At 46.1% G+C, this 25022-nt stretch overlaps 1 long non-coding RNA gene across 1 annotated transcript; it reads right to left on the minus strand.

Annotated features, from left to right (window-relative positions):
* Positions 1-11971: 11971 nt before the first annotated feature.
* LOC145797191 (uncharacterized) lies at positions 11972-14900 on the minus strand. The gene is made up of 3 exons (XR_014338407.1): positions 12875-14900; positions 12695-12793; positions 11972-12478 (listed from the first exon to the last, which is right to left on the minus strand). It is a non-coding gene; the product is annotated as an uncharacterized LOC145797191 (long non-coding RNA).
* Positions 14901-25022: the final 10122 nt, after the last annotated feature.

Raw genomic sequence — 25022 nt, forward strand, 5'->3', positions numbered from 1 at the left:
GTGTTGCATTAGGCATTTCTGTGTAGTTAGGATCATGCATGGATTTCTAACATAGCTTTGTTTTGGCTTGGAGTACTCGGTAAGTGTTTATGCTTTAGCATCCTTGCATGTGTGTGAGTGACTGCCATGATAGCATGCTTACCATGAGGCTAATTGCTTATGTGATATAACTGCCTGAATGCCTGTGGGCGAAGGTTGGGTTATTTGGATTGGAACAATTCATTAAATGCGAGTTTTAAGCCCACTTGAGAGTGGCAAAACCATGTTTTCTAAGCCCAGCCGAGGGTGGCAAACCCGCACTTTAGCCTACTTGCGAGTAGCAAACCGTTTTCAAAACAAACATGAGATGTTTCGTTCCAATTCAGGCGATCCAGTCTATACTTGTATGTTGTGTGCATCACATAGTAAAATCTAGGCTAATAACCGGAATAAGAACGCATAATGTTTTCAAAACTAGATATCATATTAGTAAGGCCGATCTTTGATCGGGTGAGCGGGGGTGCTCACGAAGTGACCTTCCCCAATCGTACCCAAGTTCCCGAGCCGAGGCAACTTTGGTGATGATGGACACGTGGCCTTAGGAAACGAGTCAGGGTTTCCTAAATCCCCCCAAAATAAATATTTAGGTGGCGACTCTGTATCTGGCAAAGCAGTCCATGTTTGGCACTTCTTTCAAAAAAATCTGTTTTCAAAAAACGATTTGTCGGATTTAGACTCTTTGATGATTCATCGGTCTTGCATTGTACTCTGCGAGATTAGATACAAGACCGTGACAAATTGAGTCCGAATGGTAATGAGGCCCAAGGGCGCGCCTACAGTTTCTGGCGACTCTGCTGGGGACTTAGTGAACTTGACTCGAACTTGTGATATCTGGTTTTGATTACACTTATGTGATTCTTTGCATTGCATTTGTATTGGTGCGCCTAGGACACCGTGTTTTCCGTATGCTATTCCTGAACGGTTTGCCGGAGGCTCGCTTCGAGAAGCGTGCCATAAGGTTGACCGGTTATGGGCTCTGCCACGACGGGAACACAAACCCTGGTTTTACCAGGGCACCCCTTTTGACCATTCGACCTAGTGCATATTCAAAATCCATAGTGACCATTCCAAACTAGGACAGGTTGTTTACCCGATCATAGGTTGTTTGAAACCGCTGCGTGCATAGTGAAACCCTAGTTCCTGGCAGAATAGGACAGGGAAACCCTACCCCAACATAGGGGTGTTTTGGCTCTCACTTGATTATTATGTGCTTTTAGAGTGCGTCTCTATACGAATGCATGTATCAGTTTACAAGTTTGTGCATCAGGCCTGCGGGCGCCAGTTCAGTATTTTGGGTATCAGGCCTGCAGGCACCAGTTCAGTATTTTCGGAATCAGTTATCTGCGGGTATCAGATTCAGCTTTGGGGATAGTGATTTGGGAATAATAATCAGTCTTTGAGAACAGTGTATCAATTGCATGTTAATTATATCCGACTGCGCGTTGTGTTTATTTACGCTGTTATGCTGTCTGTTTGTCTGCTTATTTATTTCCTTATTATTGCTTTATTTATCTTTTGCTAGGGTAGTTTAGCATAATTGCTTCAGGCCAAGCAGATATTCCCCAAGCACTCTGGACAAGAGGTTGCCGACTCCATCGATCTGAGGATCTGGTCGACAGACAACCAGTGTATCATTCTCTACCCCTGGTTATCAGACGGAGGTCGAGAAGACGCAGTGTATCCGAGCAGAGGTTGCCAGAGTAGTGGATTACCCCATCAGTGGACAGTCGGACTGAGATCTCAATTGTTGCTATAGAGATAGACCTATCAGTAGTTCAGACAGATCAGGGCAGCATGGCGGTACCGACAGGAGTTGAAGAAATGATGCGCCAGATGCAGGAGACCATGAGAGCCATGCAGCAGGACGCTATTCTCTGGGATGAGTTTGCCAAACAACAAGCCGAGATCATGGCCCAGCAGGCAGAGTTAATTGCCAGGTTGTAACAACAAACTGGGGCATCTGCTTTACACCCAGCTCCTCTCCCACCAGGAGTTCCAGCACCCGAGGAGGCACCAAATGTCCAGGGAGATATGGACATCCCAACGGGGTCGGCTCCGCCCCCGATTCTACCACAGTTATCCAAGGCGCCTACGCCTATCAATCAACTGAACTCTCCTTTCGAGTTTGAGGTAGACAATACAACATTGAAATTGAGCAAGCTCGAGAAGTTGTTCAAGAAATCCTAGGGGGTCAAGTCCATCCCAGACATCGAGGACGGATATACCGATGTGGCTGTGATGCTGCCAGATAGGTTCAAGATGCCACAAATCGACCGTTTTGACGGATCCGGGGATCCCATGGTCTATCTTCGGTTATTCTCAGATATACTGCGACCGATGGGCCTCACCAAACCATAGAAGCTTTCACTATTCGGCCGGACCTTGTCAGGTGTGGCCGCTATCTGGTATGCAAAATTAGAAGATGATGTGAAGCGGAAGTGGGACGTGATGGCTGAGGCTTTCATTGCACAGTACTCCTACAACACTCAGATCGAGATTACAACCCGTGATCTTGAGACAACAAAGCAGGAGCCTAAGGAGAGCTTTTCGGATTTTGTGGCCCGTTGGAGGGCGAAGGCCTCAATGATGACCCTAAGGCCTATAGATAAAGATCAAATCCAGATGATTGTGCCCAATCTCCAGCCAAAACTGATGCAGAAAATGATTGTGCTCCCCTTCCCTACCTTTTCAGATTTGCACGAGATGGGGGTACAAATAGAGGATGCTATGAAACAAGGTCTGATTGACCAAGATTGAGAGCAACCCCAAAGAACCTTCAACCGCAACAACAACACAGGCACCAGCAATGCCGCAAATGCTAGGGCTTCAAAAGTAAGCATGGTCACGACCATTCCCCCTCCAAGACCCATGGCAGCTACCCCTTTCTCCGACGCGTTTGGAAGCAACACACAAACCACCAAATTCCAATCCAGAGGCCAAAGAACCTTTACGCCTTTATACATGCCCCTGTCCAAGGCTCTAGGGGTATTAATCAGGAAAGGGCACTTAAAGCCCCTGGAGCCAAGGCTATTGCCAAATCCACTCCCTCCCTCTCATAACCCAACAAAATACTGCGCATATCACCAACAACATGGTCACGACACTGACCAATGTTTTAGATTGCGTCATGAGATTCAAGATCTCATTGACAAGCAGGTGATTGTGTCTCCAGAAAAACCCAATGTCACAACAAACCCTCTCCCACCGCACAACCAAGCTCCACCTCCCAAAAGAATCAACTTTATCCAGACTGGGGTCATGTTTTACGATCCCAGCATATATATTACCCCAACCCACCTACCCAAGCCGGAGGTGCTCCTTCCTGACTGCACTAACTTGTGCATGTTGGACATCTCCAGAGCCCAACCCGAACCATGGCTGTCGAAGATAGAACAGGGGAGATTCCAGGGGAGAATGGGATTGTCGAGCCAGGATATGAGGAATCTGAGAGTTTTTTATACAGTCCGAGCGACTACATTTTATCAGTGGGCCAGGTTGGGCCGAACTTTGAATTGCCGGCGGGGGCAGAGCTTTGTATGATACAAGGGGATGAATCTGGTCAGAGGATAGATGACCTGGCAGCTGTGGAAGAGGACTTTGCTAAACTCCAATTTTTCGATGAACAAGAGCCAGAGGGCATGGTAGTCAACTGGTCAGATTTTGAAGAGTCAGCAGAGGTCACCGGGTGGCTTGATGACCTGCTTGACGTTGTTGATGAAGCTCAGTTGGAACAGGGCCCGGCAAGGGCAAGAATATCAGTGGTGGCCGGAAGGGCCGGAAATCAGAATGAATCGCCGAAAGAGCGCCGGTGCTAAGAATTTCGCTCAAGACATGGGCATTGTGAATGTAGGAATTGTTGAATAGCCAGCTGTACTGACGCAGTTGGAACAAGAAAGGTTTGAGGATTCTGAGAGAATCAAGAAAGCTAAGGGCCCTGAGGGAACTAAAAGTGCTGTGTGCACGAGGATAGAGAATGTTGCGAGCATGTGGACGGAGAGTACGGCGGGTGCAATTGTACCGGAGCCAGACAGGTGTCTGTTGGCTGCCGACGGAATGTGGTGGGAGGACGATGATTTATGTCTTGCCCACACGGATGAGGATTGGGGGAGCAATCAGCCAGATGATACCTGGTATATCGGCGAAGTCGATCATATGACCAGGAGCGGGCGATATTTCAAGCCCTCGCACCTAGACCAGCCAGAGGCATCTGGGAAAGATAAGGAGGCAAAGAAGCAGAAAGAGAAACAACTCGAAGAAGAGGCTGTATTGAAGTAGTTAAAAAAGATACAGGCAGACATCTCCATCTAGGGACTGCTCATAGCATCACGAGTGCATCGACAAGCTGTCTTATCAGCCATGGACAAGGCCAAGCTCTCAATAGAGCCCGAGCAGCTGGTGGGCTTAGTTTTTCCGGGAGGAGCTACCCCGATGTTGACCTTTTCTGACAAAGAACTGCCACCTGAGGGTGCAAACCATAACAAGCCACTCTACATCTCCGTGGAGTGCAGAAACAAATGGATACCCGTGGTGCTTGTCAACACAGGGTCCGCCATCAACGTGTGTCCAGCAAGGATTGCCTATGCAATTGGTTTGAAGACCGCGGACTTTGTGCCAACAGCCTAGGTGATTCGGGCATACGACAACACAACCAGAGAAGTCATGGGGACAGTGAAAATTCAGACCAAGGTTGGGCCGGGGCAGCATGAAATTAACTTTCACGTCCTAGTGGTTCCCGCCACTTTCAATCTACTCTTGGGACGGCCGTGGCTGCATCAAGTGAAGGCAGTTTCTTCTACCTTACATCAGATAGTGAAGTACCCCCATGGAAAGGGAGTAGCCATTGTTTGTGGGAATTCATCGATCCATCCAACGCCGGAAGTATCTACGCCAGTTTTGGAAATTGAGCACGGTATAGAGGATGTGTTCGTATCCGGTTTTACCCTAGCTGAGGACCGGGTCATACAGAACATCTTAGCTGTTAATGAGGGGGTGTATGTCAGTGCTCAATCGGTATACCTCATGAACAAGCTTTAACACGTCCCCAGGATGGGATTGGGAAAGAGCGGCTGGAAGGGCGTCGCAGCATTGGCCGAGGTGCCACACAACCCACATACCTTTGGCTTGGGTTATCTGCCCACCAAAGAGGATTGGATAAAGAAGGGTAAGGAGATGGCTGGGAGAGCCAGAGCGAAGAAGGCAGGGAAGCCTTTTGACTTAATGCACCGGCCCATTCAAGGTACCCTAAACGGACGCTTCGTCCGGGAGGGGGAGGACTTTCTGTTTTGTGGCTTCCCAGAGCCGTGGTTGAACGCGGAAAGGAAGCGCGTGCCGGGGTTTGAGATCTTCTTTGACCTGTAGTTACCCAGGGATGACGTTGCCGAAGAATAGACAGACCCATTAGCTGAAGTTGAGCGGAGCAAGAAAATGGAGTCTGAGGATGCCGAAAGTGAAATGGGGGTAGCGCTGGCGTGTCTACTTTCAGATCCTCTGATCGAATAGAAGTGCTTGGAGGATACCTTCTCGGTATGCGTGATCAGGAATGGAACGGCTGCGGGCCTACCAGCAAACATTTTGGATGCATCTATTGCACCCTCTCTCATCTGGTAGTATGAAGAGGGATTTTTGTCAAGCAGCACCGGGTCAGGTAGTGAGCCAGAATCTGATTCCACCGAGTCTGTTGAGTCAGAATCAGGTTCCAGCTCGACTGAGTCTGAGTCCGGTATTCCAGGGGGTGATAACCCGGATACCACAGTCTTGTCCAGGTCGTCTTTTTCTTTCTCTTTTGAGTCTGTTGTAACCTAAGAATCGGACGATTTGGATGTGGTTAATGAGAATGATGTGGCTGTGGTTTCTGAGTACTTTTCTGTGCCCTTGATTTATTGCTTGGACTCAGACTTTCAAAATTTTGATAAAAACGACGAGGAAGAAATTGCTCCGGTTTTACAACGCTTAATTGAACAAGAGCAGGAAAGATTTGTTAAACCCTTAATGGATGAAATCACTACTGTGAACATTGGTACTGAGGAGGACCCGCGGCTGGTCCAGATCGGGTCCACGTTGTCTTCGGAGGAACGCGAGCGCCTAGTCGCTTTATTAAAAGATTTCAAAGACGTTTTCGCGTGGTCCTACGAAGACATGCCTGGAATCGATCTTGAGATCGTACAGCACCGGATCCCTCTTGACCCCGAGGCCCGACCCGTTAAACAAAAACTCAGAAGGATCTGCCTGGACTGGGCCCTTAAGATTAAGGAAGAAGTCACCAAGCAAATTGATGCAGGTTTCCTGCTGGTATCCGAATACCCAACTTGGTTGGCCAACATTGTTCCAGTGCCGAAGATGGATGGCAGGATCCGGGTATGCGTGGATTTCAGGGACTTAAACAGAGCCAGTCCGAAGGACGACTTCCCCTTGCCGCATATCGATGAGTTGGTGGACTTCACAGCGGGCATGCTTTGCTTTCGTTCATGGATGGCTTCTCAGGCTATAATCAGATAGTGATGGCACCTGAAGACTGGGAAAAGACTGCATTCACCACCCCGTGGGGCACCTACTGCTACAGAGTGATGCCATTTGGGCTAAAGAACGCTGGAGCTACATATCAACGGGCCGCGACCACAATATTGCACGACATGATCCACAAAGAGGTTGAGGTGTACGTGGGCGACATGATTGTCAAGTCCAAGGAAAGAGAGGGTCACTACACCGCCTTGCAAAAGTTCTTTCAAAGGATCAGAGAATTTCGGTTGCGGCTGAATCCTCAGAAGTGTACGTTCGGTGTTACAGTAGGGAAAATGCTAGGGTTTCTGATTACACAGAGAGGTATCGAAGTCGACCCTTCCAAAATTAAGGCCATCCTAGAAATGCAACCACTAAGGACTGAAAAGGAGGTGCGAGGCTTTCTGGGTAAAGTGCAATTCATAAGAAAGTTTATCTCAAAATTAACCTTGACTTGTGAACCACTTTTTGGCCTCCTGAAGAAAGGAAAGAAATTTCAATGGGACGGCCGATGCCAAGCTGCTTTTGAACAGATCAAGGAATACTTACAGAACCCGCCCGTGTTGTTACCACCAGAGCTGGGGAGACCGTTGATATTGTACCTTTCAGTAACTAAGACCACAATGGGCTGCATGGTCGCGCAGGAATCAGAGGATATAGTGGAGAGGGCCATCTACTATCTGAGTAAGAAGATGCTAGAGTATGAGACTCGCTACACACCATTGGAGAAGGCTTGCTTAGCCTTGGTATGGGCTACCAGGAAACTGCGGCACTACCTGTTAGCTCACTCCGTAATGTTGGTTTCACGATTAGATCCCATCAAATATCTCTTTGAGAAACCAGCACTTATGGGTAGGCTGGCTCGTTGGTTGCTGTTGCTTTCCGAATTCGATCTAAAATATGTGACGCGCAAGTCAGTCAAGGGAAGAACAGTAGCAGAGTTCTTAGCCGATCATCCAGTGGAAGGGGGTGAAGCAGTTGAGTACTTATTCCCAGATGAGGCCATTTTGCATATCGAAGATGAAACTTGGACGATGTACTTTGATGGAGCGTCAAACCAGTACGGGTATGGGATATGAGTGTTGCTGATAGCACTCGACAATTCCCGTATCCCTCTAGCCTTCAAACTCTGGTTCAAAGTCTCGAACAACGAAGCAGAATATGAGGCATGCATTGTCGGTATAGAAGCATCCCTGGAACTAGGAGCAAAACGGTTGGACGTCATCAGGGACTCGAACCTTGTTGTATCTCAAGCGAAAGGAGATTGGAAAGTCAAAGAAGAAAAGATGATTATGTATCACCAGACCTTGGATTTGTTAATTCCTCGATTTGAGAAGCTAAACTTCACTCATCTACTAAGAGAAAACAACAGGTTCGCAGACTCACTAGCAACTCTATCTTCCATGATAGACATCCTGTTTGGAGTCCGGATGCGTCCGGTCATTATCGACCAGAAATTTGTGCCGGCTTACGAATCAATTGCGGCTATAGATGAGGTTCACGTTGAGAACCCCTGGTATTATGATATTTGGAATTTCTTGGAGAAGGAAGCATATCCACCAAGGGTAAAAGCCAAGGATAAAAGGGCAATCAGAAGAATGGTCGTTCAGTTTATCATCTGTGGGGGTAAATTGTATAAGAGAGGTCATCTGGGAATGCATAAGCTGTGCGTTGAAGCTGAAGAATCAAAACGCCTGATGGAGGCCATCCATGGAGGGGAATGCGGCGCGCATATGAATGGGGTAATGTTGGCATGGAAAATCCTCAGATAGGGTTACCACTGGTCCACCATGGAGGAGGATTGTATCAGCTTTGTTCGGCGATGCCACAAATGTCAGATCCATGCAAACCGCATGAACATCCCGTCGTCGAAGCTGTACAATATGACTTCGCCATGGCCATTTTCAGTTTAGGGAATCGATGTGATCGGGGCTGTTACCCCGAAAGGGTCCAATGGGCATGAGTTCATCCTGGTCGTGATAGATTATTTCACGAAGTGGGTTGAGGCCCAACCCTACGCGGTGTTGAAGGCGTCACATGTTGCAAAATTCATCAGAAACAACATCTGTCGTTATGGGGTCCCAAACGAGGTCATTTTAGATAATGGTTCCCACTTCAAAAAGGAAGTAATTGATTTGTTGGAAAAATACAATGTGGCTTTTCATAAGTCGTCTACATACCGGCCGCAAACCAATGGAGCGGTCGAGGCCGCCAACAAGAATATCAAACACATATTACAGAAGATGGTGGAAACCTACTGGGATTAGCCAGACAAGCTGTCGTTTGCTCTGTGGGGGTACCGGACTTCAATTAGAACTTCTACTGGGGCGACTCCGTATTCATTAGTTTATGGGATAGTGGCCATTCTACCTATTGAAATTAAGGTTCCATCTTTGCGAGTGCTGGCTGAGTGTCAGATAGCCGAAGCAGATTGGCAACAGAGCAGATTTAAAGAACTCATGCTTTTTGACGAACGTAGACTGAAAGCACTGTACCATGTTCAAGGCTATCAGTGCAGAATTGTCAGGGCTTTTAACAAGAAAGTTAAGTCCAGGAATCTAAAAGAAGGAGATTTGGTGCTCAAGGACAACCGAGCTCCCATCCACGACCCAAGGGGCAAGTTCAAACCCAATTGGACTGGTCTTTACATCATTAAGTCTATCTGGTCAGGTGGAGCTGTGGTTCTGATGGACCTAGATGGCCTAGAGTTCTCCCAACCGATCAACATGGACAAGTTGAAGAAATATTACCCTTGAGAGGCTCGCTAGGCCGAAAACCCGAGAGGGCGACCTAGGCAAAAGTCAGAGCACAAAAAATTTTGAAATTATAAAAACTGAGCTCGCAAGGTTGAAAACCCGCAAAGGGCGGCCTTGGCAAAAGTTAGAGCGTAAAAGGAGAGTGAAAATACTCGAGTGAGCCTGAGCCTGAACTACGTAAGGCTTGATTCCCATCTTTGGGATACGTAGGCAACTTCATTATGAAGTTCAGCCATAAACTTTTTCCCGATCAACTTTGTCCATTTGATCATCTTGACCATCTTTGTCTATTCAGCATTCAATAGTTCGGTTATGATCTCCGGTGCAGTGCTCTTTAGACTAGGGGCAACTTTTCGTTGCTGCGCAGTGCTGCGGTACTATTTTTCCAGACTAGGGGCAACTTTCCAGTTGCTGGGATCCGGGGTTGTGCATCTCGGTGACAGATTTCAGGCGTGTCCAGTTCTGGTCCACATCGAAAATGGTTTTGAAAAGTTTTAATAAAGTCTATTTTGTTCAAAATTAATCTTTTCACAACTTAGACCATTTTTGGTCCAAAGTGGAAAATTTTCAGTACCCACAACCTTCAATTTCATTGATTTCAATACAGAGTTCTCTTGCTTTTGCATACAAATTGAAGTTGCTTTTTATTACAATCATAAAGAAAACTTGAAAGTACGAATAAAGTAATAAATCCGGGGCATAGCTAAGTCAGGTGTTCCTGCGCCCCCTCCAAAGCTGGTCGAAGCCTCTGATGCCAAAGTAGGCCCTTCCTATGCCTCTTCATTGAGCCAATCCAAGCACTCATCAGACAAAGTGCAACTGAAAGTGGGAGCAGGGGCCAAGAGCTCTCTAGTCCTCCATGCTATGGCATACCGGGCAAGCTGTGCGCCTCGAACCGGGAATGCAGCAGGATACTCTATCCCCTCTGGAGGGCAAGTCTGATCATGTCCGAATTGGCGCTGGAATCGGAACGGAAAATAGAAGACACAGCGTGTCATGCCAATCAATTGAACCCCAGGTTGACGGGTCATGTTGTAACTCATCGCCGGCAGATTGAGCCAAGGGCAGCGCCAAGCGATGCGATTTGTAGACAAATTGCACATCCAGTCGTACCACCACCCCTCATCAAGGGATCGACTAGGCATTGTCAAAAAAAGTAGCCGCGAGCTGAGTATGTGGGGCAAGACTCCATAATCTGTAACTTGTCCATCAACCACACCTGGGGAGGGATCGAAAAATGAGAGAATAAAGAATAGAGAGATGTACGATGAGAGAAAAGTAAGAAAAGGGCTTTACGAGAAAAATCGAGCCTGAGGGCCGAGTGATGTGAGCAATACATATGTGAGATTGGGTGGGAAACATTACCTGCAATAGTAGTGGGCTCCCCGCCAGCCTAGCCGTCTCCTGGCAATGAAAAGCGTCTAAGCCCATCAATGTCTCAGCCAATGCCATAGCAATGTAGCTCTTGCCCTCCTTCAAACCTTGGGCAACCTCGATCAACCGGACACTGGATCCTTCGGAACCTGAGGCAAGTAAGAAATGAGATAGCAAGCACAGACAAAGCGCGTGTTGCCGATAGCCCTGCCAATGATGGTCGCCACGGTCACCAGCATCAAAAAACCGACAAACCAAGCTTGGGATGTCCAGCTCCCCGTCGTGAACCAATGATCGAGTATCATGCAAAGTGAGGCCGCACATTCGTCTTAGGGCTTGGATGTGGCCAAATTGAAGTTGAGGCAAGATTTCCTCGTTGCGCTCGAACTCCATCAAAACTTGGAAATCCTCGAAAGTAGGACACATCTCTTGCCCGCTAAAGCTAAAGATGTGTGTTACCGGATTCCAAAACCTTGCCGCGGCATAGAGGAAAGGAAGATGCAGCGGAGTACGGCCCAGCGTGAATAGTGCGTTAAAGCCGAAGCCCCGGAAGTTCAACTTTTCCGAGCCATCTAGAGAAGTAATCCAAGCTTTGAGATTTTGGATGAGAAACGCCTCCATTTTGATGCAAAACTGAGATAAAATGAATGAACCACGAAGCTGGGACTTTTAAAGAGGATGAGGCATTGTTCGGGGGACACGTATCAAAAATTTGGTGGCTGCCAAGCTAGGTGGTCGGCCGGCCACCTTTTCTGGTAGGCCGACCACCCCTCTCCCCTCCAATGCAAAAACCTGGTCGGCCAGCTCCCTTTGGTGGTCGGCCATAGAGAGGAAGGAGGCTTTGGTCTCGTTCTAACTTCTAGAAGAAAGTTCCTAGCATTTCCATGCATTGGTGGTGTTGAAGGTGCGTGTTTTCCTCTGTTTCGGATGCGTTCCGTCACCAGATCGTCCAAAATGCATTTGTTTATCGAGTTGTTGTTAAATCCTTCTTATCAAGTTGTTATTTTGCTTATTGAGTTGTTATTTTGCTTATCGAGTTGTTTAGTTTATCGAGGTATTAAGTTTTGTCGAGTTGACGAGTTGTGTATATCGAGTTGTTACTCTTTGTTTAATCAACATTGTTGTGTCTTGCTTATCGAGTTGTAAACTTGCTAAGGTTCTGTTCTTTCTTAGTAAGTTAAGTTGCTTTGTTTGTTGCGTCGGTTCACTACCTGACTTGGCAATTTTCAAATGCACAATTCCATTCAATCTCATTTTGTGCAAAATGATATGATGCGACGCGATGTTGAGAACATAAAATACAACACTTTTTGAACAAAAGCTGTTTCATTCCACCATGCTTCTTTTGTTACAACATTTTACAACAAGGGTACAAGTTTTACAGAAAATAAAACTGTCTAATAATGTGCAATGTGCTACAACTACTAGTAAAAAAGGCAAATAAAGCAGGAACATCTGTGCTCTCAAGCGCGAGAAAAAGAGGCCCTCTTCGTCCTCTTCTGCGGAACCGCCCTTGCGTCGTCCCCATCAGCACCACTATCTGAATCGGAGCCGTTGTCCTCGAAACCCTCCTCGACATCACCTCCGCCGTCGGAACTGGACTCAGAGTCATCCTCTCTGCCAGCGGACGTCTCTGACTGAGGATGCGCTGACTCCTCCTCCTCGCTGAATCCCTCATCGATGAAATGTGCTCTGCGCCCACCTCGTCTGCGAGATGACTCCCCTCTCCCAGCTCCTCGAGAAGGCCTAGATGGCCCAGCTCCTCGGGAAGGCCCAGATGGCCCGGCCTGTGGCTCAGTATATAGCGGAGGCATCTGAAAATAAAGAGTGTAATTCGAATGCGTCAGCCGAAATATGTATATCAGATGCACAGATAAAAAGAGCTACATAGAGTGGATGTATGCAGATATAGTATATGAATGTGGTGTGTGTCAGATGTGCTCTACATATACAGTCAGTCAATGCAGTGAAATGATCAAGTTCAGCATGTCATCAGAAGTATGATAAAATGCAAGAAAACTAAAGAGTACCGAGACACCCATGATGGACAGCTACGCCTCTCTCCGCAAGACCATGCCCTCGGGTGAGGCCACCAATCTGAGCATCCCCTCCATGTACTCTCTGGGTGGCTGCAGATATAAGCTCAAATCATCAATGAATAAATGAGTGTCTAAGTGTCTGAGTGATAGATGAAAAGCAGTGGAGCATACCGGTGGTGAGTCAGGATCACTAACATATCGATGATCAGGCATAGGAGGCTCTATCGGAATCGGGTAGGAAGTCCCGTATCGCCAACCCGTCAACTCAGTCAGAATGTCTGGCCATCCGGCATGATGATAAGTCGGGGGAATCGGGGGGACCAGTCCAGCCCCACCCCTAGATGTTCCAGCCCTACTGGTCGAAGGAATGTCTCTAGCTCGGATACGACTCGAGGATGGCATGCCAGTAGGTCTCCTCGTGGGAGTACGGACACCTGCCAATGGAGGCATCAAATATGTACGACGGTAGGTCGCGTACTCCCCGTCCTCCAAGTGTAGCAATACATCGGTGCCCAACCTGGCCCCAGTGACACCCTGGGGAGTGAGCCTATCCGCGGATTGCATGTCGACCGGAGGTGCTGCAGGGACACTCTGCTCGGGGTAACCCATAGTCTAGCGAAGGAAGCGTTCCCCCAGGAACCAGGCCCTACCAACTAGCCCCTCAAACAGGATCCTGTACCGAGAGGCGGCCCATCCTCCGGCAAGCTGAAATCGGAGGTCCCCACCCAAAGGCACCCAAGGCTGCCATGTAATCTACAAATAACCAATGCATAATCTGATTAGAAATCGTAAATGTGCAAAATAAATCAAAGATGAAAACATGGAGGACTGAGAGTTCTGAATTACCTCTGTCAGCCGCACTGTGTCAAAAAACTACCGTAGGTAGGGGAGAGTCTCCCGGGCCGGCGGCCGGTACTGGCCTTCGAAAACGAGCGAGTAGGGGGTCATGAGGGGCGCCTCCACCTCGAGCTCTGGGGCTAGCGTCGGGAAGTACACAAAAACCCATAACTGTGGAAAACAGGGCAAAAGCCATCAGAATACAGAATGCTGAGTGCAGAATCCGAGTACAGAATGCTGAGTGCAGAATGTGAGTACAGAATGTAAAGTTTGTCGTGCGTGCAATGTACAGATAATGGAAAGCAGAAATGTAAATCAAGAGGGCAGAAGGTACCTCCTAGGCTCTCCAGTAGCCACCAACTATGTTCCCCCGTCCGCGAGAGGTCGCGCTCATGTAGCAATAGAGGGTAGCCAAGCCGGCGCCACCCCAGTCATACTGACTGACCTGCAAGAGGTCTACTAGGGCACTCAGCAGATATAGCCCAACGGTGTTCCCCCTATCGGCGAATAGAGTGGTCTTGAAGAGGAACATCAAAAACCCCCGGGTATACTGTGCTATCTCCTCGGGAGTCTCGGGCTCCCTCTGTCTGAAATATGAAGAAAACCAGGTGTACCGGACTTGGCTCGAGGATCGGTCGACCGGTGGACGAGCTCCCAATAGATAAATCCAGGCGGCCTCCCACTCGCCCATGTCCTCATCATAGGGAATCATCCAGCCTCCCACGTCGAGGCCTGTCAACACAACAAAGTCGAATGGGGTCATAGTCATATCCCCGACAGCTGAGAAATGAAAGGAATTGGTGGTGTCCCACCACCTCTCCACAAGGGCGCCCATCAACGTCCTGCTGGCAGGATAGCGAGATATCCCAGTATAAAAGGGCCCAAACCCTGCCTGATCAACCGAATCATGAACGGCCTCTGGGAGCTCTGCATACCACTCCCTCGCAGCAATGGAGCCATATCCCCGTGTAACACGGGAGGACACCTGCATTCACAATGAACACATGTATTCAGTTTCAGAATGAAATGAATAAGTTGCGTTCAAATAAAATGTATGAGCTGTGTGCAAATGAGATCAAATACAATGCTGTGCACTGCGTGTTCAGTATGAGCTGTGCATTCAGAATCGAGGTGTGTGCTGCGTGTTCACAATCAAGATATGGGCCGCGTGTTCAGAAATTCAAAGTTTGGGCTGTGTGTTCAACTTTCAACAAATGTGTGCTACATGTTCACAAAAAAAGTTTGGGCTAAGTGTTCAACTTTCAACAAGATATGGGCTGCGTGTTCAGAAATTCAAAGTTTGGGCTGTGTGTTCAACTTTCAACAAATGTGTGCTGCGTGTTCACAAACAAAGTTTGGGCTGAGTGTTCAACTTTCAACAAATATGGGCTGCGTGTTCAGAAATTCAAAGTTTGGGTTGTGTGTTCACAAACAAAGTTTCGGCTGAGTGTTCAACTTTCAACAAATATGGGCTGCGTGTTCAGAAATTCGAAGTTTGGGTTGTGTGTTCACAAACAAAGTTTCGGCTGAGTGTTCAACTTTCAACAAATATGGGCTGCGTGTTCAGAAATTCGAAGTTTGGGTTGTGTGTTCACAAACAAAGTTTCGGCTGAGTGTTCAACTTTCAACAAATATGGGCTGCGTGTTCAGAAATTCGAAGTTTGGGCTGCGTGTTCAACTTTCAACAAATGTGTGCTGCGTGTTCACAAACAAAGTTTGGGCTGAGTGTTCAACTTTCAACAAATATGGGCTGCGTGTTCAGAAATTCAAAGTTTGGGCTACGTGTTCAACTTTCAACAAATGTGTGCTGCGTGTTCACAATCAAATATGGGCTGTGTGTTCAGGATTGAAACGTGTGCTGCGTGTTCACAAACAAATATGAGCTATGTGTTCAGATTCCGAGATAGTGTGTGCTGCGTGTTCACCATCAAATATGAGCTACGTGTTCAAAAATTCAAGTGATTGAACTGTATGTTCAAGATGCAAACAAAGTACTGTGTTATAGACTAAGCATTTAGAACAAGCTGTGTGCTAGAATGAGCAGAAGTATGGCATGCGAATGTGTTCAGAGCGAGCAAATAAGCATTGCACAGCATAAAATGCACAGAAAATGCAGAATTAAGGCGGAAAATGTAAAAAAGGCGAAGTACATACCTCTCGTGCCTGATGAGAGAGATAGGACTCCGGCTCCCGTAATAGCAGGTCCGCAGGTGCCCGAGCATCAAAGTCGGTAAAATGATAAAAAACCGCCTGAGGGAGGATGTGCGTCGGAGGATCATACCTCTCGGGAATGAATGAGCGAACCCTCAGGGGCAAGGACATGATGTCTAGATCACCTCTAACACCGGGAGGACCTCCGCCATAAGGGAAATGACCCGCCATTTCAAGATATCTGCAAAAAGGAGCAAAAATGAGCAAAATGTGCCAAAATTAGAAAAAGTTAACAAAAGTCAACTCTCGGGAAATGAAAAAGTCAACAAAAGTCAACTCCTGAGAAAATCTTCCAAATGTCGAGACAAACTTACCTCAAGTGGTGAAAATGAGAAAAGAAGCTCCGAAATCAAAATCTAATCGGTTCAAAGTGAAGAGAACTGAAAGTTTTCGCGAAACAACTTGGTGTGGGGTGTTGGAAAACACGTATAGAGCGCAGATCTGCGAAAGAGAAAGGTCTAGGAAGGAGGAGGAGGTGTTTTCGGAGCTGAAGTTGTGAGCAAAGAGTGTTTGGCTTTGTATATTTAAAGAAATGAGTGTGAAAAGTCAAAATTGCCCCGGATTTGGGCTAGGTGGTCGGCCGGCCACCTTTTCTGGTAGGCCGACCACCCCCTGCACTTAAACCTGGTCGGTGGCCTCTAGTGGACTACAAACCTGGTCGGTGGTGTTCCCAAGATGGTCTCTAAGGTCCCTGCAAATTTTGGTAGTGATCAGAGTCCCCGGCACCCGAGAAAGTACAAGAAAAGTGCACTTTTTGTCGCGAAATCCCTCCGCGGGAACTTCAACTCCAACTTTCGATGCATGTTTCATCGTCACTCATCAAGAGCAAAATGTATCCTTTTTGAGCACGCTGTGACCCTTCCGGGAGGTAAACCGGAGGTCGCGATTGAGTCGCACTCATCAAAACTTGTATTTCTCTGCTCGTTGTTTCGTGTCAAACATGCATTCGAGTTTGCACTTATCCTGCGTTGTTATGCACGTCACTTGCATTCTCATGCATACCACTTGCATTGATGTGCACGTTTCATGGGTATTGTCATACCCTCACGCTTAGCTTGCATTGACACGTGCGTGTCTCTCGCATTGCGATGCACTTTCCCATCGGCACCCTGTTTGTCTACGTTCGATATAGCGTTGAACATGTGTTGCTAACTATGTTGTGCTTGTTAAGTTCCTCTCTTTTGCAGGCACGATATTGTATGTGCGGTTCATTTGAAGCTGGTGCAACCAGACGAATCGCGCAGGTATTGTATCTTCTCCGTGTGAGACGTGGCGAGAATTGAATAATTCTCTGCATTCTTAAACTGTATGAAACGTAGTTGTTGCTTTGCATTCTTGCTTAAAACTGTTGCGTGTGCACTTCATTACAGCTTGCTGCTTTGCATGATCATGAGTTACGTCCGGCTTTGTGCATATCGTTTTGCATCTTGCCCCTTGCCTGCGGGCATGCTTGTGGGCGCATCTTCGTTATCTTGCCTGTTTGTCTAAGTCTTCGGCCTTGTCAAAAATGGGTCGTCTTTGGTCTTTGACATTCACTCACGTCAATTACAACTTTCGAGTTCTGTCAAAGAGGGGAAACTGTAGACACCCCATTTTTGACCGACCTTAAGACTCAGACGTCACTAATTGAGCGCTCGGTGATGTTGCATATTGTGCTCATTCTGAGGTTGCGGAGTCTTGGCTGCGAGCCTTGCCTCCGGACTTCGGGGCTCTTTTGTGCTTTGCCTCGGTTTACGAACCATGTCATGTTTTCTCTGTTTTCTCTTCCCGAAGGGAGGGAGAGGTCTCGTAGACCATTTCTCAGTGACCATAGGCTACGTTTCGTGGTCATAGGCCATTTTTCCCGTTTGGAGCCTAGTTTCCGATTTTCAGAACCGTCGGCCGTGTGCCTCGGTTCGGGACCGCTTAACTACCTCCGTTTGCTCCGATTTTTGGCACACACCTTGTTTCCTCCCTTTAGAGGGACACTGTGGCCCGAAAGACCACCTTCGTGGTCATACGCCACTTCCGGTGCCTAACAACCTGTTTTTAGGGCCCCGGACTGCGCGTTTTGGCCCCCGAACCCTCGTTTTGCATCCGTTTTGGTCCATTTTTGGTAGGGACCCTATTTTCATTGTTTGGGAGGTGGTAGTATGGTGGGAGGCCACCTTTTCCCCTTGGAAACCAATTTTCTCTTTTTCTTTCTCCTAAAGCCCGTTTTTTTGACAGAAAGCTAGTTTTTCTCACTTTTGAGCAACAATTTCTGGCTTTTCATACCTCCATTGTGTTGTGCTCATCTGGGAGGCCACCAATATGGGTAGGCCAACTAATAATTCTTCTTGACCCTTTTGAACCTTTCTAAAAAGCTGGTTTTTCTCTCTCCTGGGTCAGATTTTTTGGTTTTCTACCATACAGCTGTGTTGCACTCATCTGGGAGGCCACCTTTCTGGTATGGCCAGACAGCATTTCTCATTGACCCTTTTGACCCCTGGTTGGCCAACTAGGGGGATTGGCCGGCTGGCCACCTTAGCTGGTCGGCCAGCTTTCTGCTTTTTGCTCTTCTCAAGTGTAACACAGCTGTGCCAGCTGTGAAGCATTTGACCCACTGTCCGAGATTTGAGCCCTTTGTTTCTCTTCTTAAGCAAGCTTTGGTCCCTTTGCTTAGCTTCTAAAGGAAGCTTGACCCTTTGGCCAAGCTTCTTGAGGAAGTTTGACCCTTTTTGGTCTAGCTTCCTCAAGAAGCTTGACCCTTTTGGTTAAACTTCTTTGAGAAGCTTTGAACCCCTCTTAAGGCTTTTCCAAGAAGCCTTGGCTTTTATCCTCTATAAAACCAACCCTCCTCTTCCATTTGAAGGGTTGAACAAATTTGTTTAAGGCATATACACTCCACCCTCCATAACTCACTATTCCAAGCTCCAAACCCTAATTTTCTTGCACCATTTGCACTACACCTCATAGCCTACCACCTCCACCATCCATTCCAGCACTTTGGGACTGATTTGCATGGGTTGAAGGTTCACCAACTTGGTCCAGAAGCTGCTGCTTTGCTGTGCTACAAGGGTAAGCCTCCATTTCCCCTTTTCTTGCCTTGTTTTGCATGATAGCTTAGCCCTATTTGCAAGCATTTTTGGGTTTTATCATAAGCTTTAAAGTGTCATATTTTGAGCTCCTCTTGAATTTTGATTAAGGATACGTTTCCGTTTGAGTCCTCCTACATCCTTGTATGCTTTATCCATCTTTGTAGGCTTATTTTGCATCATATCTTAGTCCTACTTATGAGCATTTTTGAGATTTGTCATAAACTTAAAAAAGTTTCCTTTTGAGCTTATAAACATGATTACTTGAGGTCACTTTTCTGTTTGGGGTCATCTACCCCATTTCATGCTTTATTTCCTTATGTTTTGAGCTATGCATGTGAGCATTTGCATTGGCCTTGGTTTGGCCTCTTAGCCACTGAAATCCAGTGGATTTTCAGTGGCTTGGATGTGTTTTTGAGAGCTAAAATCAGAGGGGGGTGACCCCCTCTCTCCTTGTCTTGTTTGTTGGCCCTTTTGGCCTTCCAAAGGGCCCCTCACTTGCATGCTGTGAAGTCACTTTTTGGGCTCAATTTGGTGAGTTTCAAGGTTTGCCTTAGCTCTATCCAGAGCCCCTTTGGCCATATTTTATGTCTATAATGCATGTGTAGAACAATTCCATTCAAGGCCTTTCAAAGGGGCCTTTCATTGTATGCTTCATTGACCCATTTCAGGGCTAATTTGGTGAGTTTTAGGGCTGTCATAATTGATTTCCAGAGTTGGTTTGGCCATGTTAAGTGTTCTTGTTGTATGTGTTGAGTAACCCCTTGCATGGCCCTCCAAAGGAGCTCATCATTTTTGCATGCATTGGATGTATTTCAGTGGTTATTTGGGGTTTATTTGACATGTCATGCTCCTATTTTTGGCTGGTTTGGTGACCTCTCTTATGCTTCATGTACATGCCATGGAAACCATGCTTACTAGCCTAGGTTGCGTGTTGTTTTGGCCCTTCATGTTGGCACCTTTTGGCCATGTCTTTAACTAATAATGTGCTTATTTTAGACTTCCCTAGCTCTGTTTTTGGGCCTCGTGGTCGAATGATGTCTATTTTGCATACTTGTAGTTCAACGCATTTGCCTAGCTTCGAGTTTTGAGTTTCATTGCATGCATATACTGAGGTGTGTTCATGTTTTGAGCCTATTATCCATCACATTTCAGAGCTTGTTTGAATGCCATGTTGCCATGTTTTCATCTCTTTAAATGCGTTTGAGAGTCGGGCTTGTATGCTTTGTTTTCGGACCATTAAATGAGCTCCATTCCGTTGCATGCCGAGCCATCATTTTAGGCCATTTCCCCACTATTCCAGACCTGCCTAGGGTCTGTTTGGGGTTGGTTTTTCCACTGGTGCATTGCTTTGGGTACCTCTAGTGTAACACACTTCACTAGTTTCGGTACCCGAGCCCCCTGGCTCGCATTGTATGCCATATTTGCATGTTTTGGGATCATATTTCATGCTGTTTTAGAGCTGTAATTTATGCTATTCCATGTCATGTTTCATCCATGCCATGCTTTGGTAGAGTGGCATTCCATGCCTCAGGTTCGGTCCTTGGTATTTGTGCATGTGTGCACCCATTTCGGTTGTCTCATTTTCATCTCATGGCCACTGATGTGAGTGTGGCTGAGGTCCACTCATGTTGGTATAAGTCCATCGTGCATTGTGTATGACATTTCGGTCCATAGCATTACGTATGCTAGGTTGCATGTTAGAGCATTGTGTATGCCATGTTACATCGTGCATTGTGCATGCCATTTCGGTCCATAGCATTGCGTATGCTGGGTTGCATGTTAGAACATTGTATATGCCATGTTACATCGAGCATTGTGTATGCCATTTCATAGCATTGCGTATGCTAGGTTGTATGTTAGTCGCATTGTGTATGCCACCTCATTTGCATTGTGTTTGGGATAGGAGTTAGCCCAAGCACGGGAAACGGGAAACGTTTCGTACTCCGAGTGACGGAACGTGTCTCAATTCCTGGTCGCCGACACTCCGGATTACCCATGATGGAGTTTAGGTCTTGTTGTGTTTTCATGTGCATTCATTTCACATCGAGTCGTGCAATTCGACTCCTCGACCATCATGCATCGAGATGCGTGATTGGTGGCACGAGAATCGAGGACTACACTCCCTGAAGAGTAGTCACGCATACATATGTGAAAATAGTTTGCCATGCCCCTTTCTTGCTCTCTGTTGCAGCAAATCAGAAATCAACAGCCTTCTGGAGCTTCGTGCAGTATTTCGGGATTAAGTGTAAACAGAGGCGAATCGGGGCATCGCAATGGATTTTTGCACCAGGCAACTCAAGCATGCATCTTTCATCATTCGGAACGGAGCTGAGGCGGTCCATAGTTTCCATGCTAATTTATCCGCTTTCCTAGTTAAGTTGTTAATTAATTAGGGCTTTGTATTTGTTCGGACTGTACTTATTATTCGGACTGTATTATTTATTTGGACCCCTCGAGGGTGGCAATGTTGTAATAAGTGTGCGTGTGTGTGATGCATGTCTTCTAACCCCACGTCTATCTCCCTTTTATTTACCAGCTTATGATGGTTAGATTAGGACATGTTTCAATTAGCATACTCATGCTCGCATGTTTGCATTCATTCATCTGTATTGCATGCACCGGGCTCGGCGCATCATACTAACTGCATTTGTATTTCAATTCCAAATTGAATACGTGTTAGCTGTAGCATCATCATAAGCCATGTTTAGAATAGCCGAGCCTATTGTAGTTGCATTTTTGCATGTGTTGCATTAGGCATTTCTGTATAGTTAGGTTCATGCATGGATTTCTAACATAGTTTTTGTTTTGGCTTAGAGTACTCGGTAAGTGTTTATGCTTTAGCATCCTTGCATGTGTGTGAGTGACTGCCATGATAGCATGCTTACCATGAGGCTAAATGCTTATGTGATATAACTGCCTGAATGCCTGTGGGTAAAGGTTGGGTTATTTGGATTGGAATAATTCATTAAATGTGAGTTTTAAGCCCACTTGAGAGTGGCAAAACCATGTTTTCAAAGCCCACCCGAGGGTGGCAAATCCGCACTTTAGCCTACTTGCGAGTAGCAAACCGTTTTCAAAACAAATATGAGATGTTTCGTTCCAATTCAGGCGATCCAGTCTATACTTGTATGCTGTGCGCATCACATAGTAAAATCTAGGCTAGTAATCGGAATAAGAACGCATAATGTTTTCAAAACTAGATATCATAGTTAGTAGAGGCCGATCTTTGATCGGGCGAGCGAGGGTGCTCACGAAGTGATCTTCCCTAATCGTACCTAAGTTCCCGAGCCGAGGCAACTTTGGGGATGACGGACACGTGGCCTTAGGCAACGAGTCAGGGTTTCCTAAATCCCCCAAAATAAATATTTAGGTGGCGATTCTGTATCTGGCAAAGCAGTCCATGTTTAGCACTTCTTTCAAAAAAATCTGTTTTCAAAAAATGATTTGCCGAATTTAGACTCTTTGATGATTCATCGGTCTTGCATTGCACTCCGCGAGATTAGATACAGGACCGTGACAAATTGAGTCCGAACTGTAGTGAGGCCCAAGGGTGCGCCTACAGGGAGAAGTTGGGCATGAACCGTTAAGAGAGAGTCGAGCAGCCCTCGCTAAATCAGGCCGATCCGTTTGCACACTTGAACTTCGGCTATGAGACCACCACCGTTGGAAAGTGGACTTCCGGGGCTTCATTTTACACTCAAGAATCTCCTCAAGTTGAGGCCAGATGAAAGAGATATGGCTGGTTGAAGTTGGGTATCAATCCGGTTGGACCAAAACTAAGTAGTCTTCACTAAAAGAGGGATATCTCTTAGCACACTTGGAATTTTGATGTGAAGCTTCCAGGATTGGAAAGAAGACTTTCAAGGATTCAATTTAGGCACAAGAATGATCTGAAAAGAAGTCCAGATGAAGGAGATATGTCTGTTTGAAGTCGGGCCAGAATTAGTTTTTGCTGTTGGCCATTGGGGGAGTGTGTCGGCCACAAATGGAGTTTTCCGACCATAGGTCGGCCAGAAGTGATCCTTGTCGGCCACCATTAGTGGCTGGTCGGCCACCAATGGGGCCGGTTGGCCACAAATGTCCAGAAAGCTCAGAATTTGCAGATATTTCTCCTCCAACTGTTCCCCACTGCTCCAGCAATCTCTAAATCAGATATTTCGACCAAGGCTTGTATTTTTCTATATATGGAGGCCATATCTCTCATTTTGGAAGGTTAGAAAGTTTGGGAGAGCCTCTCTCTAAAGTCTCTTTCTCTCTCTACATTCCTCTCTCTCTAGATTTCTCTCTCTCTTGAGCTTTTGTGCTTAGAAGCTTGCATACATCAAACTTTAGCCCATACACCCTTGACCAAAGTGGTTCATCTTTGGGCTAAGGTTGCTTGAAGCTCTCTTGGAGCCTCCTTTGAGCTCTAGAAGGAGGTTTAAGCTCAGATTTGTGCCTATTGTGTGCTTTGCTTCAAAGGTATAACACTTACCTTCTTTAAGCTTATTTTGCACTTGTTTTGCCACCTTTTCAAACTATTTTTGGCTTGGTTTTAAACTACAAAAACCTCTGATTTGAGGCTTAAAAATGGTGGTTTAAGGCCTTTTGAGTTAGGGGGTTGTCCCCCATTTTGCTCTTTAGCTTGTTAAGCTTTTTGCACCATTTCTCATCACTTTCAAATCAAACTTTTTGGGCCTTTTTACCATTGAAACTCAGAGGTTTTTTAGTGACAAAAAACCCATGTTTTGAGGTCCAAAATAGGAGGGGGTGACCTCTCCTCCTTGTGTCTTGTTTGCATGTGTAGATAGCTTAACATGTGAGCATGTTTTTCTACCATTTTGTGACATGATCTTACCATGTTTTTGCTATTATTTTGACTTGTTTAAGCTCTGTTTTGAGCTGGTTTGGTCACTTGAGGCTTGCTTTGCATGCTTGTAGTGCAATGGTGCTTAATAGTCTAGTTTATGCTATGTGTTGGCCTCTCATTCTAGCTATTTTTAGCTTACTTCAAGCATGTTTTAGGACTTCTTTTAAGTTCTTTTAGGACTGTTTTGAGTTGTCTTGGTCATATAAGACTTGTTATGCATGGTTGTAGTGCAAAGGCCCTCACTAGCTTAGTGTTTTGAGGCCTCTAACATGTTGTAGTATCATTTCACATGTGATTTCAGTGTATATAACTCTGTCACACTCTCACTTATTTCACTCTTTCATTGTTTTTGAGAGTTGTGCCTTGAGCCTTGTTTGTAGCCTAACATGTGAGCATGTTTTTCTTGCCTTTTGTACTTCCATCTCAGCATGTTTCAGCCACTATTTTGGCATGTTTTAACTCTATCCAGAGCTGGTTTGGTCAATTGAGCTTAGTGTTGCATGCTTATAATGTTGTGCTCTTCACTAGTTTAATGCTTTTTGGCTCTTAACAGGTTGTGCATGTGTCGCTTGCATGTTTTAGCATTATTTTTCATGCCATTTCAGCACTGAAAAGTCTACAACCTCCTCATTTCTTCATTTTTCCATTTATTTTGAGGGTTGGTTAACTTTATGATTGTGTTTAAGCTTGAGATAGAGTTTGTGCTCTATGGCTTTAACCCTCTTATGAGGGTTCCTCCTAGCCAAAGGCATGATCTCTCTCATGTCTTAAACTATCCTTAGCTTGACCCCTCTCCTTGGACTTAATTGGTTAAAGAATTAATCGGTAATGTAAAATGTGTAAACAAAATGAGCAAAGTAAAACATGAACAAGTTAAGCATTTGTGTTGCATTGCATGTGTTTGGATTAGACGTTAATCCAAACACAAGAAATGTGGGATGTTTCATACTCAAAGTGATGAAACATGTTATGTTTCTTGTCGCCATCACCCTTGATCATTCATGATAGGGTGGTGGTACTTAGAGTCTTATTTGTGCATTCATTGACTTTGTACAAGCTTGACCCTTTGGCCATCATGCATTGAAAATGCTTGGTTGGTGGCTTGAGAGCCAAGAATTACACTCCTTTGAGCTTAAGAAATGATAAGGAGGGTAATAGTACATATATTGTTTGAGAATACACTGTTTTGCCTCTATTTGCTCTCTCTATTGCAGCAAAAAGGAGAATTCTAGGGAAAGGGCAGCCAACCGGCCATTATTGATGGCCGACAACCACAAATAGTGGCCGACTGGCCAGTAGTAGTGGCCGACAGGCACCTATGGTAGCCGACCGGCCATCAGTGGGAAATTTGTTCAAAATGTTC

This window comes from Camellia sinensis, chromosome 8 (assembly GCF_055761805.1).
Source record: "Camellia sinensis isolate YWXY chromosome 8, ASM5576180v1, whole genome shotgun sequence".
Taxonomy (NCBI): Eukaryota; Viridiplantae; Streptophyta; class Magnoliopsida; order Ericales; family Theaceae; genus Camellia; species Camellia sinensis.